We start from the raw sequence: 13961 nt of genomic DNA on the forward strand, positions 1-13961 counted from the left end.
ACGCAGAATACTCGGGTTAATCTTGATGAGTCTAGCATATGCAGATATGGTCTTGGAACACTGGAGACCGAAAGATCGAGCGCTCTGTTGGAAAAGGCAGTGCCTAGGATGCGCTTAGGCACGCCTAGGCACTAGGCAATGACCCTACTTCCTCGCCTAGGGCATAAGAAGAAGTCTAGGCAGAGCAAGTAAGAAATTGTCTACCCAAGCGAGAAATCATGCCATATTGCACTAATATGCCAAAAGGGCCATATTCAAATCATAGTAGCTGGTCGTTAACATGCTTATACGCCCTAAATTAATAAAATACACATATAATAACCACATATACACCCTAATAGTAAAAATTACATAATCGCCTAGGCTGCGCCTAGGGCGCTTAACCACCGCTTATGCACTAGGCAAAGGCCAACCGCCTCGCTTACGCCTACCGCTTTTTCCAACCTTGGTCGAGCGTGAATCATATAGTAGATATGATCAACATAGTGATGTTCACCATTGAAAACTACTCCATCTCACGTGATGATCGGACAAGGTTTAGTTGATATGGATCACGTGATCATTTAGATGACTAGAGGGATGTCTATCTAAGTGGGAGTTCTTAAGTAATATGATTAATTGAACTTTAATTTATCATGAACTTAGTCCTGATAGTATTTTGCAAATTATGTTGTAGATCAATAGCTCGCGTTGTAGCTTCCCTATGTTTTTTATATGTTCCTAGAGAAAACTAAGTTGAAAGATGATGGTAGCAATGATGCGGACTGGGTCCATGATCTGAGGTTTATCCTCATTGTTGCACAGAAGAATTATGTCCTTGATGCACCACTAGCTGACAGACCTATTGCAGGAGCAGATGCAGACATTATGAACGTTTGGTTAGCTCAATATGATGACTACTTGATAGTTTAGTGTACCATGCTTTACGGCTTAGAATCGGGACTTCAAAGACGTTTGAACGTCATGGAATATATGAGATGTTCCAGGAGTTGAAGTTAATATTTCAAGCAAATACCCGAGTTGAGAGATATGAAGTCTCCAACAAGTTCTATAGCTAAAAGATGGAGGAGAATAGCTCAAGCAGTGAGCATGTGCTCAGATTGTCTGGGTACTACAATCGCTTGAATCAAGTGGAAGTTAATCTTCCAGATAAGAAAGTGATTGACAGAGTTCTCTAGTCACCATCACCAAGTTACTGAAACTTCGTGATGAACTATAATATGCAAGGGATGACGAAATAAATTCCTGAGCTCTTCGTGATGCTGAAAATCGACGAAGGTAGAAATCAAGAAAGAGCATCGTGGTTATGTCAATGGTGTTGACCCGATGCTAATGGCATTGCACACCCTCAGTTTTTGCATTTTTACAATCAATGGGCTGCCCTCTAGCGTGGGGTGTGTTCCTTGACAAAAACATATGTTGTCCATGGCATTTCTGTCTCAAAATGGGAATGGGCCGACCTGGACCTCGCCTTGGATGTTGCCCCATGGCCCCAAGGTTAATATGTGAGGCCATGTGTCCGTCCATTTCATCAAAAAATGTGGTTTCATTGATCCGTTGGGTACATGATGCTGACCCAAAATCCAATGAATTTAGATTTACAGCTCTGTTTACACAGTCCAGTAAAATGACAAGATTTATTCTTTCCTCATATGTAACCTTGGATAAATAATTAGTCCCGGTTGTATCCATGTGATCGATCTATACTCTCTAGGTCCAGCTAGATTGTGTTTTCGGTGGGATGTGTGTTATGCCATCGGAAGGGTGTGTGTGAGTCGTAGCTTGAGAGATAAAACGAGGGACAGAGAGAGATAATCGCTACAGATACTAAGCTCCCATGAAATGGGGGCCTCTGGTGCATCAGGGGTGTTTAAGGCGGTACGTGGGCCTTGTTTTGGGTATGGTCAGTTGTAATCATATAATAGATAGCCTAAATTATTTGTTACCATTTTTAGATCAGAAGGTGTAGCTATTATCTCTGAACTTCTTTTCTTACTTACAAAATAAAGACATGAAGCTATTTCTCCCGATATAGGCTGTACGAAAGTAAGGCTATCATGATATTAGGCATTCATGCCTTGCTGTTAAACAGTGGCATACATATGGCCTGAATTTTTTGTGTTAGTCCAATAAAGGATTCCTTTTCTCTTTCTGTAAAACTGCATACAAATGCCTTAAACTTTGTGTTGTCATTGATGTAAGTCATAGATCTTATCATTTTATAACAGTAAGATTGTTTCACGGTTTTATGTCGACAAAGTTTATTTACTTCCATTTTGTGAACTTAATGCAAGTTTGTGGTTCAAAAAGAATGATGGATCATCAACGTACCATTTCGTGAATATAAATTTGTTATAATAATGTGTGTTTTCTATATTTTTCTTATACTCTTAGTCCTTCATGGATCTAATGCTGCTCCAATATAGAAATCACAAACTTGGATAGTACATATCCTTACCTTTTCTTCTATTCTGAAGATTCTATTGGAAATGTCGTTCTTTCAATCAATTATTAAGCATTCTGATTAGCCAGTGCACTGATGTGCTACTAATTTTCATGTATGATATTATATATGTATAGAAGAAAATTCTCATCACCCATACCTTTATGTTTCCTATTCCGGCCATGTTTTAGTTGGAGATTCATATTTCCTTTCCATAAAATTTCTCCTATAAATATGAATCCCCCGTCTTATAATACTTGGTGTTTTCGGCGACTTCAGTACCCCCCATGTCACATTCTTTGTAGGTGCTTGCTTTGATGGGTTAATGATGAAAAAATATGGCATCTTTAAGTAGCTCTGCTCCTGCTTCATTTCCCCTTCTCCGAATGAGCCTTCACCTACCTTTTGCCACTAACCATTCTGTTATTTGCATCGAACATGTCATCGGCTCTGGTGTGAATACCAAGTGCAGATGTTCTATGTGCCAAAAATTTTCTTTTGTCCTTAGCATTGTAGTGATGCATTGTATCCAACCTGTGTTAAGTACTTGAATATACTAAATCCTTTTCACAGATATGTTTACTATAATATTCTTTCATAAAATCTACACATGCATGCATGAGGTGGAACTACGTCATGCTATACTTTATGGTTACCTCCTATTAAGTTATTGCAATAGACCTTCACATTGCAATAACTTAATAGGAGGTAACTAAGCACATTTGAATATTTTTGTTCTGCTTTGTTTGCAGCAGGTAACTAAGCACATTTTGTACCAGAGGTAACTACAGGTTAAGCACTGTTGAAATCCTATTCTGGTAGAGAAAGAAGTTTGAGTGTATATCCATGGACTCCGGGGAGAATAAAACTTTCTGCGGATGGTTGCAACATTTGGTAAGGATTTCTCCAAATTCTCCAATTACATTTAGCACAAGACGAAAGTTGTCTGTGTTAGTTCTATTACAAACAATAAAAATGAGACAGTTCTCGGTAAAGTAAGAAACTTCTAATCTTTGGCAGGAACATTAACCCACCAGCAATAACCCAGGAAAAGGGTATGGAAAGAAGAGGAATCCTGAGCGAAATGATGCATCCCTTTATATGTTTGATGACTTGATTATCCAAATAGAACAAAAAAATCTATGCCAAGTCTACAATGTGTACTTCTCATAGGTCGGGTGACAGTTTGATGCCAAAGAATCTTCAAACAGGTTCTATGGTAGATTATCTTGTACCAATTGACATCTCTTAGCAAAGCTGCACATTGAGCCACTCTTCCTTTCTTTTTGTTGTTACATCAGTCCGGTCTGCTGATGCTTTTTTAATAGTCTTTGATAAGGAAGAGATATTCCGATAACATGCTTAGAGGTGAATACTAAATTTCTTTTCTGGACAAGTTCTCTAGGTGTATACAAGGGTCGTCTTGGAAATAGTTTTTGTTTTTTAGATGTTATGAACATAGGCATTATAATGAATATGATTAGTTTCAACAAATTTATACAACTTAGAGGTGCCTTTTGGTCAATTATTGTTAATATCATCGGCCATTTGATTGAAGATAAAGAAGAGTTATCAAGCCAGTCCTGCAACAAAAGCTTAGGAGTGTATATAACAAAATTGGCATATAAAAAAAGTTTAGGTGAGAAGAATATCTTGATGATAGTAGTAAGATTGTCCTTGTGCATGTCCTCCATTTTGGTATTTTGCCCATCAAATAAATGATGGATTGATTGATTTATGGCAATATGCGATCATTGTCTTACAATCTCCTATGTGCTACATAAGAGAATGAACACAAAACATATTGAATGCTTAGCTATTGTTTTTCCTTTGTAGGATACCATTTTTTTATTTGAAGATGACTCATATTATTTCATGGTAACATATGGTTGAAGCTTCTCTTTTGGGATGGCATGCAGGATTCATGGATTGTTAGAGCTTCGGAGAGTTGTCAGAAATAATAGTTTTGCAATATATTTCTTCATGATCCTAAGAATGGTTAATATGTTGCGAGAGGGAAGTAGAGTTTGGTAAATACTACCATAATCCAAGGGAATTTCCTGTAGTATCATGTTTTATATGCGATTTTTCTTCTTCTGAAAAAGGCACATTGGAAGCTTAATATATGATGCATTGTTCAATAAATTAGATGGAATGCCTATACAACGACAAAAAAAAAACGGCGCGGCAAAGCGCGCGTGTCCCTCTAGCTGGTATGAGGGTCGGTAGGCATGTGAGTTGTAAAAATCCGTCGGGTTGACCCGTCTGGTCCATCAGGTCGCATGGTGCCGACTCCACTGATTGATTATATCATTTAAGGCCAACCCACTTGGCCCATTGGCCTCGACTTTTTGGGCCAGGACACTAACCCAGCGTCCTGACCCGGCCCATTCCATCCTTGATTTTCATCAACAGTTCTTGTGCTTCTGCAAGGCATCTCTTTCTCTAGCTCTCGCACGGCTACCATCGCGAGCGACAGAATACCATGTTGTTTTTACAACGAAATGGGCACATGTTTACCAAGCGATATTGTCCCCACGGGTCTCGGCGAGGATCAACATGAAGCATCTAGCGAAGTGACAACATCGTATTATAGACGATAAGTCCATCTATATACTATCCAAAATTTGAATGATTCTATATTGTTTTTGATTTTTTTTCTCTCTTAATGAAATCGATAGTGCACCTGCCTTGTAAGCCAAAAACAAAATACTATCCAAAATTCAAAGGGTACTAAATCTCTACTCCTATAAAAGATTAAGTTGGTGATGATGGTATGTCTGACATCCGTCATTTCCGATCATTAGACCTGCATCTAACGACTGAGGTAAGTTGTGGCCTTTTTGCAACAATACCCCACTTCTCTGCTTCAATTTACAGAAAACCCCTCGGTATCTCGAAACCAACCACATTCCTCCCTTACCTCATCAAAACAGCCCAAGGCATGTATTTTGAGTGAAACATAGTATATTTTGAGTGATACATGTATCTCAAAACTAGACTGTTTTCTTTCAAACTTGTGAATATGTATTGTTTTTCTTTGGATTCGTTGCAACGCACGGGCACATTGCTAGTATACGCGCCGAATAAATCACATTTTTCTTCATTAATTCGACTTTAACTTCGGTGTAAATGGTATCTTCAGTATAGATTGCACCAAGGTTTGTCAGCAAAACGACCTTGCAAATTGTCCGTTGTCGTCTCTGCGCTCCTTGTGTGTGTCTCGTACTCTCCTTTGTGTTGCAAGTTGACAGGGGGCGCGTGTGCATCGACGCCGCTGCTGAGCACACGGAGGACGCTAGTGGCAACGGCTGTGGGGCGTACGTGCATGGCCTATTATTTTTCTAGTTGCATTACCACAACTTCAGTACATTAGGACATGTTTCATGTTGATCCTCGCCGAGGCCTACGGGGAAGATATCGCCCTCCATCTATATACTATTTAAAATTCGAATGATTCTAAATATACGCGTCGACCAAATCACAGTTAGAAATATACTCCCTCTAGTCCTTTTTAGTTTGCATATAAGTTTTGTCTGAAGTCAATGTATCTTTACTATGACCAAGGTTATAGAAAAAGAATCAACATTCACAATGCCAAATCAATATTGTTAGATTCATTGTGAAATGTGGTTTCATAGTACATATATTTGGTATCGTAGATGTTGGTATTTTTTAATGTAAATTTGGTCAAACTTTGCACGGATTGACTTCACACAAATCTAATACGCAGAGTAAAAATGACCGGAGTGAGTACAACCTAGGGTCGCAGCAAGTTCAGCATTAGTTAAACTCTAACTTGCGTATAAATGGAATCTTCAGTATAGATTGCACCAAGGTTTTTCAGCAAAACGACCTGCAAATTGTCCGTTGTCGTCTCGGTGCTCCTTGTGTGTGTCTCATACTCTCCTTTTGCGTTGCAAGTTGGGAGGGCGCGCGTGTGCATCGACGCCGCCGCTGAGCACATCGACGACGTTTGTAGTAAAAGGGCCCGGGCGTACGTGCATGGCCACGTGTGCGTGTGCCGCCCGTTTGGCGAGCGTACGCGCGCCGGCTCGCTCGGCGCCAAACGAGAGCGCCCGGTGCGTCTTCCTCCCGCACACGCTCGACGGCCGGGCGTGGCACGCACGCAAGCGCCTCCCGGTGTGTCATTGGCCGAACCACCACAGCTACAAGCCTAGAAAAGGCTCGGCTCCGTACGCGCGCGCCCGCAACATGCCAACGGCGGTGTCCTCCTTGTGTACGGTGGTTCACTGGTGGAAAAACAGGCTTCCGTCCAGCCCCATAAGTCGCGAAGCTGTAGGAACCGCGACTAATGGGACCTTTAGTCGCGGTTCTGGAGGTGAACCGCGACCAAAGGCCTGGGCCCAGGGCGCTCGGTGGCCAGCTGGCGCACGTGAGGGTCTTTAGTCGCGGTTGGCGAGGACAACCGCGACTAAAGGCCTTCGGGCACCTTTAGTCACGGTTTGCCAGGCCAACCGCAACTAAAGCCCCTCCCCTATATATACCCATCCAGCAGCCAACACTTAGCCATTTGGAGCCATTCTCTTCACAAGTGGGTGTAGGTTTGCTTTTGGTTCCTCTTATGCACATAAGGTGTTTGATGAAATGCCCCAAGAGCATGAAACAAACATGACATGAAGTGTTGGAGCCACACTCCTCGATCGCGGTTAGCAACTTGATGAACCTTTGATGTGTCATTGATAAAATATGCATGTGTGCAGTTCATTGTTTAATTTATATTGTTTGTAGCTAGTTAGTTTAACAAATGCATGATGGTTAATTATATATTTTATATTATAATAATGCAGATGAATCGGCAATGGATGTACGGTAACCGACTCTCCGGCGAGTTCACTACGGGTTTGAAAGATTTCCTCGTAGTGGCTAATGCGAACAAGCAGGGGGGTTTTGTTATCTGTCCATGTGTTATCTGTAAGAATCAGAAGGGTTACTCTTCCTCAAGAGATGTTCACATGCATCTGCTTCGGCACGGTTTCATGCCAAGCTATAATTGTTGGACCAAGCATGGAGAAAGAGGGGTTATAATGGAAGAAGATGAAGAAGGGGATGATTTCATCGATGAAAGCTATCTTGCTCATTTCGGTGATACTTTCATGGAGGATGCTGAAGGTGAAGGGGAAGGTGAAGAAGAGGCACGTGATGATCCCGTTGATGATCTTGGTCGGACCATTGCTGATGCACGGAGACGCTGCGAAACTGAAAAGGAGAGGGAGAATTTGGATCGCATGTTAGAGGATCACAGAAAGGCGTTGTACCCCGGATGCGATGATGGTCTGAAAAAGCTGGGCTGCACACTGGATTTGCTGAAATGGAAGGCAGAGGCAGGTGTAGCTGACTCGGCATTTGAAAACTTGCTGAAAATGTTGAAGAATATGTTTCCAAAGGATAACGAGTTGCCCGCCAGTACGTACGAAGCAAAGAAGGTTGTCTGCCCTCTAGGTTTAGAGGTTCTGAAGATACATGCATGCATCAACGACTGCATCCTCTACCGCGGTGAATACGAGAATTTGAATGAATGCCCGGTATGCACTGCATTGCGTTATAAGATCAGAGGCGATGACCCTGGTGACGATGTTGAGGGCCAGAAACCCAGGAAGAGGGTTCCCGCCAAGGTGATGTGGTATGCTCCTATAATACCACGGTTGAAACGTCTGTTCAGGAACAAAGAGCATGCCAAGTTGTTGCGATGGCACAAAGAGGACCGTAAGTCGGACGGGGAGTTGAGACACACCGCAGATGGAACGCAATGGAGAAAGATCGACAGATGGTTCAAAGATTTTGCAGCTGACGCAAGGAACATAAGATTTGCTCTAAGTACGGATGGCATGAATCCTTTTGGCGAGCAGAGCTCCAGCCATAGCACCTGGCCCGTGACTCTATGCATCTACAACCTTCCTCCTTGGTTGTGCATGAAGCGGAAGTTCATTATGATGCCAGTGCTCATCCAAGGTCCGAAGCAACCCGGCAACGACATCGATGTGTACCTAAGGCCATTAGTTGATGAACTTTTACAGCTGTGGGGTGGTGTCCGTGTGTGGGATGAGCACAAACAAGAGGAATTTGACCTACGAGCGTTGCTTTTCGTAACCATCAACGATTGGCCTGCTCTTAGTAACCTTTCGGGACTGTCAAATAAGGGATACAATGCATGCACGCACTGCTTACATGAGACTGAAAGTGTACATTTGCCAAATTGTAAGAAGAACGTGTACCTTGGGCATCGTCGATTTCTTCCGAAAATTCATCCAGTAAGAAAGAAAGGGCAAGCATTACAACGGCAAGGCAGATCACCGGCCGAAGCCTGCGGAACGCACTGGTGCTGAGGTATTTGATATGGTCAAGGATTTGAAAGTCATCTTTGGAAAGGGTCCTGGCGGACAATCAGTTCCGAAGGGAGCTGACGGGCACGCAGCCATGTGGAAGAAGAAATCTATATTCTGGGAGCTAGAATATTGGAAAGTCCTAGATGTCCGCTCTGCAATCGACGTGATGCACGTTACGAAGAATATTTGCGTGAACCTCCTAAGCTTCTTGGGCGTGTATGGGAAGACAAATGATACAAAGGAAGCACGGCAGGACCAGCAACGTTTGAAAGACCCTGATGACCGGCATCCGGAATGGTTTCAAGGTCGTGCCAGCTACGCTCTGACCAAAGAAGAGAAGGTCATCTTTTTTGAATGCCTGAGCAGTATGAAGGTCCCGTCTGGATTCTCGTCCAATATAAAGGGAATAATAAACATGGCGGAGAAAAAGTTCCAAAACCTGAAGTCTCACGACTGCCACGTGATTATGACGCAATTGCTTCCGATTGCTTTGAGGGGGCTCCTGCCGGAAAATGTTCGAGTAGCCATTGTGAAGCTATGTGCATTCCTCAATGCAATCTCTCAGAAGGTAATCAATCCAGAAGTTCTACCACGGTTACAGAACGATGTGATCCAATGTCTTGTCAGTTTCGAGTTGGTGTTCCCGCCATCCTTCTTCAATATTATGACGCACCTCCTGGTTCACCTAGTCGAAGAGATTTTCGTTCTCGGTCCTGTATTTCTACACAATATGTTCCCCTTCGAGAGGTTCATGGGAGTATTAAAGAAATATGTTCGTAACCGTGCTAGGCCAGAAGGAAGCATCGCCAAGGGCTATGGAAATGAGGAGGTAATTGAGTTTTGTGTTGACTTTGTTCCTGACCTTAAGCCGATTGGTCTTCCTCGATCGCGGCACGAGGGGAGACTAAGTGGAAAAGGCACGATCGGAAGGAAATCAACGATATGTATGGACGGCCATTCTCTGACTGAAGCACACCACACTGTACTGACCAATTCCAGCTTGGTGGCTCCGTACTTTGAGAAACACAAGAATATTTTACGCTCGGACAACCCGGGGAAGCCTGAATCCTGGATTAGGAAGGCCCACATGGAGACTTTCGGCAGTTGGTTGAGAAAACATTTAATGAATGACAATGATGTTGTAGATCAGCTGTACATGTTGGCCAAGACACCATCTTCGACTATAACGACTTTCCAAGGGTACGAGATAAATGGGAATACATTTTACACGATCGCCCAAGATAAAAAGAGCACCAACCAAAACAGTGGTGTCCGCTTTGATGCAGCAACCGAGAATGGGCAAAAGGTCACATATTATGGTTACATAGAGGAGATATGGGAACTTGACTATGGACCCTCCTTTAAGGTCCCTTTGTTCCGGTGCAAATGGTTCAAGCTAACAGGAGGTGGGGTAAAGGTGGACCAGCAATACGGAATGACAATGGTGGATTTCAACAATCTTGGTTACCTTGACGAACCATTCGTCCTAGCGAAAGATGTCGCTCAGGTTTTCTATGTGAAGGACATGAGTAGCAAACCGAGGAAACGGAAAGATAAGAAAACGATCAGTACATCATGCGATGATCCAAAGCGCCACATTGTTCTTTCAGGGAAAAGAAACATCGTGGGAGTGGAAGGACAAGACAGACATGTCAGAAGATTATAATATGTTTGCTGAAATTCCGCCCTTCAAAGTGAACACCGACCCAAGCATTAAGTTAAATGATGAGGATGCTCCATGGATACGGCACAATCGTAAGCAAGCAGGGACACAAGGGAAGAAATGATGTGTAATAATTTATTGTACCAAACTTTGTTGAATGGATCATGTGAATTATATTACCCGTGATGTGTTTGGTGTCCATTTTCGAATGATACATGAAATTTGGAAGTGCTGTAGTCCATGACGCTCTGCAGAGTCCGGCCGTACCACCATAGCCGACGACCGGCCTCTGGTATATTATTTTGAATTGAATTAGTTTTATTTTTCTTAATTTTTTGATATATTATTTGTATTTTTAGAATTTTGAATTGAATTAGTTTTATTTTTCTGAATTTTTTGATATATTATTTGTATTTTTAGAATTTTGAATTGAATTAGTTTTATTTTTCTGAATTTTTTGATATATTATTTGTATTTTTAACATTTTGAATTGAATTAGTTTTATTTTTCTTAATTTTTTGATATATTATTTGTATTTTTAGAATTTTGAATTGAATTAGTTTTATTTTTCTGAATTTTTTGATATATTATTTGTATTTTTAGAATTTTGAATTGAATTAGTTTTATTTTTCTGAATTTTTTGATGTATTATTTGTATTTTTAACATTTTGAATTGAATTAGTTTTATTTTTCTTAATTTTTTGATATATTATTTGTATTTTTAGAATTTTGAATTGAATTAGTTTTTTTTCTGAATTTTTGATATAATATTTGTGTTTTTAAGATTTTGAAAAAGAAAAAGTATTTGGAAAATACCTTTAGTCGCGGTTGGCCTGCCCAACCGCGACTAAAGGTGGTTGCGCGCGGGAACGAAAAACCCGCCAAAAAAGTCCTTTAGTCGCGGGTCGCCTCCCCAACCGCGACTAAAGGTTACCCTTAGTCGCGGGTCGCCTCCCCAATCCGCGGACTAAAGGTTACCCTTTAGTCTCGGGTCGCCTCCCAAACCGCGACTAAAAGGCCCTTGAAGTCGCGGGCTGTCGCCTGCCCCAAGCCGCCGACTAAAGGGGGGGGGCTTATAAATCAACCGCCCGACCCGTCGCCTCCATTTCTCTCCGGCTCCGTTCTCTTGCCCTCGCCCGTCGACGGGCCCGCGCGTCGAACCTCGCCCCCAGACCCGCCGCGCCGTCGCGCCGCGCCCTCTGACGCCGCCCGCCGTCGCCCGCCGCCCCCTCTCGCCCACGTACGGCCCGCCGCCCCTTTCGCCCTAGTACGCCGCCTGCCGGCCTCCCTCGCCCACCGCGCCGCCTCGCTGCGCCCTCAACGCCGGCCGGCCTCGCTGCGCCCTCAACGCCGGCGGCCGGCCTCGGCCGGCCCTCGCCCAGAGAGAGAGAGAGCAGAGAGAGAGCAGAGAGAGAGAGAGAGCAGAGAGCAGAGAGAAAGAGCGCGCGATGAGAGAGAGCAGAGAGAGAGAGCAGAGAGCAGAGAGAGAGAGAGAGAGAGAGAATTTTTTAACTAGTTAATTAACAAAAAAAGGTAAAATTTGATAATTAACAAAAACGGTAAATAACTTAGTTTAACAAAAACGGTAAATAACTTAAAACTTGATAATTAACAAAAAAACCCGTAAAATTTGATAATTAACAAAAAAAAACGTATATACGGAGAGGGGCGGCGAGGGGGGCGGCGATGCGCGCGGTGTTTTTTTAGGGATCGAGAGGGGACGACGAGGGTTATAAATGTGTTGTCCTCGCCTCCCTCTCCGTGACGCCGTCGTCTGCCGCCCCCGTCTCGCGCTCTACCGCGACACCCTCTCCCACCCCTTCCTCGCCCCCTCCTTTTGCCACCGCCCTTTCGCCACCGCCACCGCCACCGCCCCCCTTCTTCACTTAATTAATTTGTTTTTACTACATGTTTTCAGGACTGATATAATGGCGGACGATAGAGCTGACCCGATTATGGACAACTATGATCCGGACGGTGAAGCACATATGTTCGGCATCATAAACGGCGATATTCTATATGTGCCGACCGGAGAAGAAGAAGATGATATCTCTTCTTATCTGAACCTTGACGGTGAAGATGAAGGGCGCCGTCAGCAAGATGATGCCGAACAAACGTCGATAAACGACGATCTTCAAATGGAAGTAGCAACCACCTCCGGCGCCGAGGTATATATATACATTGAGCCTCTGGTGATACAAACTAACTGATTTGAATAAATATGTGTGTACTAACGCGCGCGACTCTTTCTTATTTTAGCCCTCGGCCGGATCGTCGAAACAATCGAGTACGTCGTCAAAGCGTGGCGCAACCAAGACGATGAAACAAGGAGAAACATGCACCATCGAGGTTGTCGACAGTGCAACCGGCAGGCCGCTGGAGCCCCGCAAGAACGCCACCAAGTTTGTCAGCCAATGCGGAGCCATTGTTAGAGACAACGTCTCGATCACCGTCCAGGAGTGGAATGAGCCAAAGAAGGCACGAATTGATGGTTTCACTTTTGTCGATAAGAGAACAAAAAAAGATTGCTTCAAGAAGCTTATGGAACATTTCGTTCTACCTCCGGAATACAACAAATTCGATGAGGAGGGTAACAAGATTGAGGAAAACAAGGAGAGGAGGAGGCTAGTCAAACAGTTCGCTCTTCATAAGATGGCCGACGCATTCCGGAAATTCAAGCAAAATCTAGCCCATGACTTTGTCAAGCAGAACAAGACTCCGGATTTCAAAGGACAATATGAGAAACTGAAACATGATTGGCCAGAATTTGTGAAGCAAAAGAAATCGGAGCAGTTCATTCAAATATCGAAAAAAATAAGGAAAATGCGGCTAAGAAGGAGTACAATCATGTTATGGGGCCAGGAGGGTATCGCATTTGGGTGCCTAGGTTGGAGAAGATGGAGAACGAGCTGAGGGCGCGAGGAATCCGTCCAGGTACGGAGGGATGGGACCCAAGGGCCAAAAGCTGGTGGTACGGGCATGGGGGAACGCTGAACCCGGAGACAGGGGAGTGTGTTTACCGGGGCAAATTAATTAAACCCACCCAAGCCCTTATTAACGCAATGAGGGATGCTCAACAGGGGAAGATCAAGTTCAACAGAGAGAACGACGCGCTGACAAAAGCCCTCGGGAATCCTGAACACGGAGGACGTGTACGAGGCATGGGGCACATTCCGTGGAAAATAGGGTTCCCCCAGAACGATGACCCGTACGGTTACAGAAGCCGTAAGAGAAAGATGGATCGGGAAGCAGATGTTGTGGCGCGGTTGGCATCGGAAATGGATGTGATGAAGAAAACCATGAGTGTACTAGTAGCCGAAAGAGATGCAGCTCGGGTGCAGCATGAAGATCATCCAGCGGATCTCGGAAGCCAGCAGCGGAGAAGCAGCGTGGCTTCCACGGAGGCCCCACCGGCTGGTGCAGATGCACCGACGATCGAAATTACTGCACCGGAGCCTCTGGTGGTCGAAATTACTGCACCGGAGCCTCTGGTGGTCGAAATTACTTC

Source organism: Triticum aestivum, chromosome 4A, assembly GCF_018294505.1.
Source record: "Triticum aestivum cultivar Chinese Spring chromosome 4A, IWGSC CS RefSeq v2.1, whole genome shotgun sequence".
Taxonomy (NCBI): Eukaryota; Viridiplantae; Streptophyta; class Magnoliopsida; order Poales; family Poaceae; genus Triticum; species Triticum aestivum.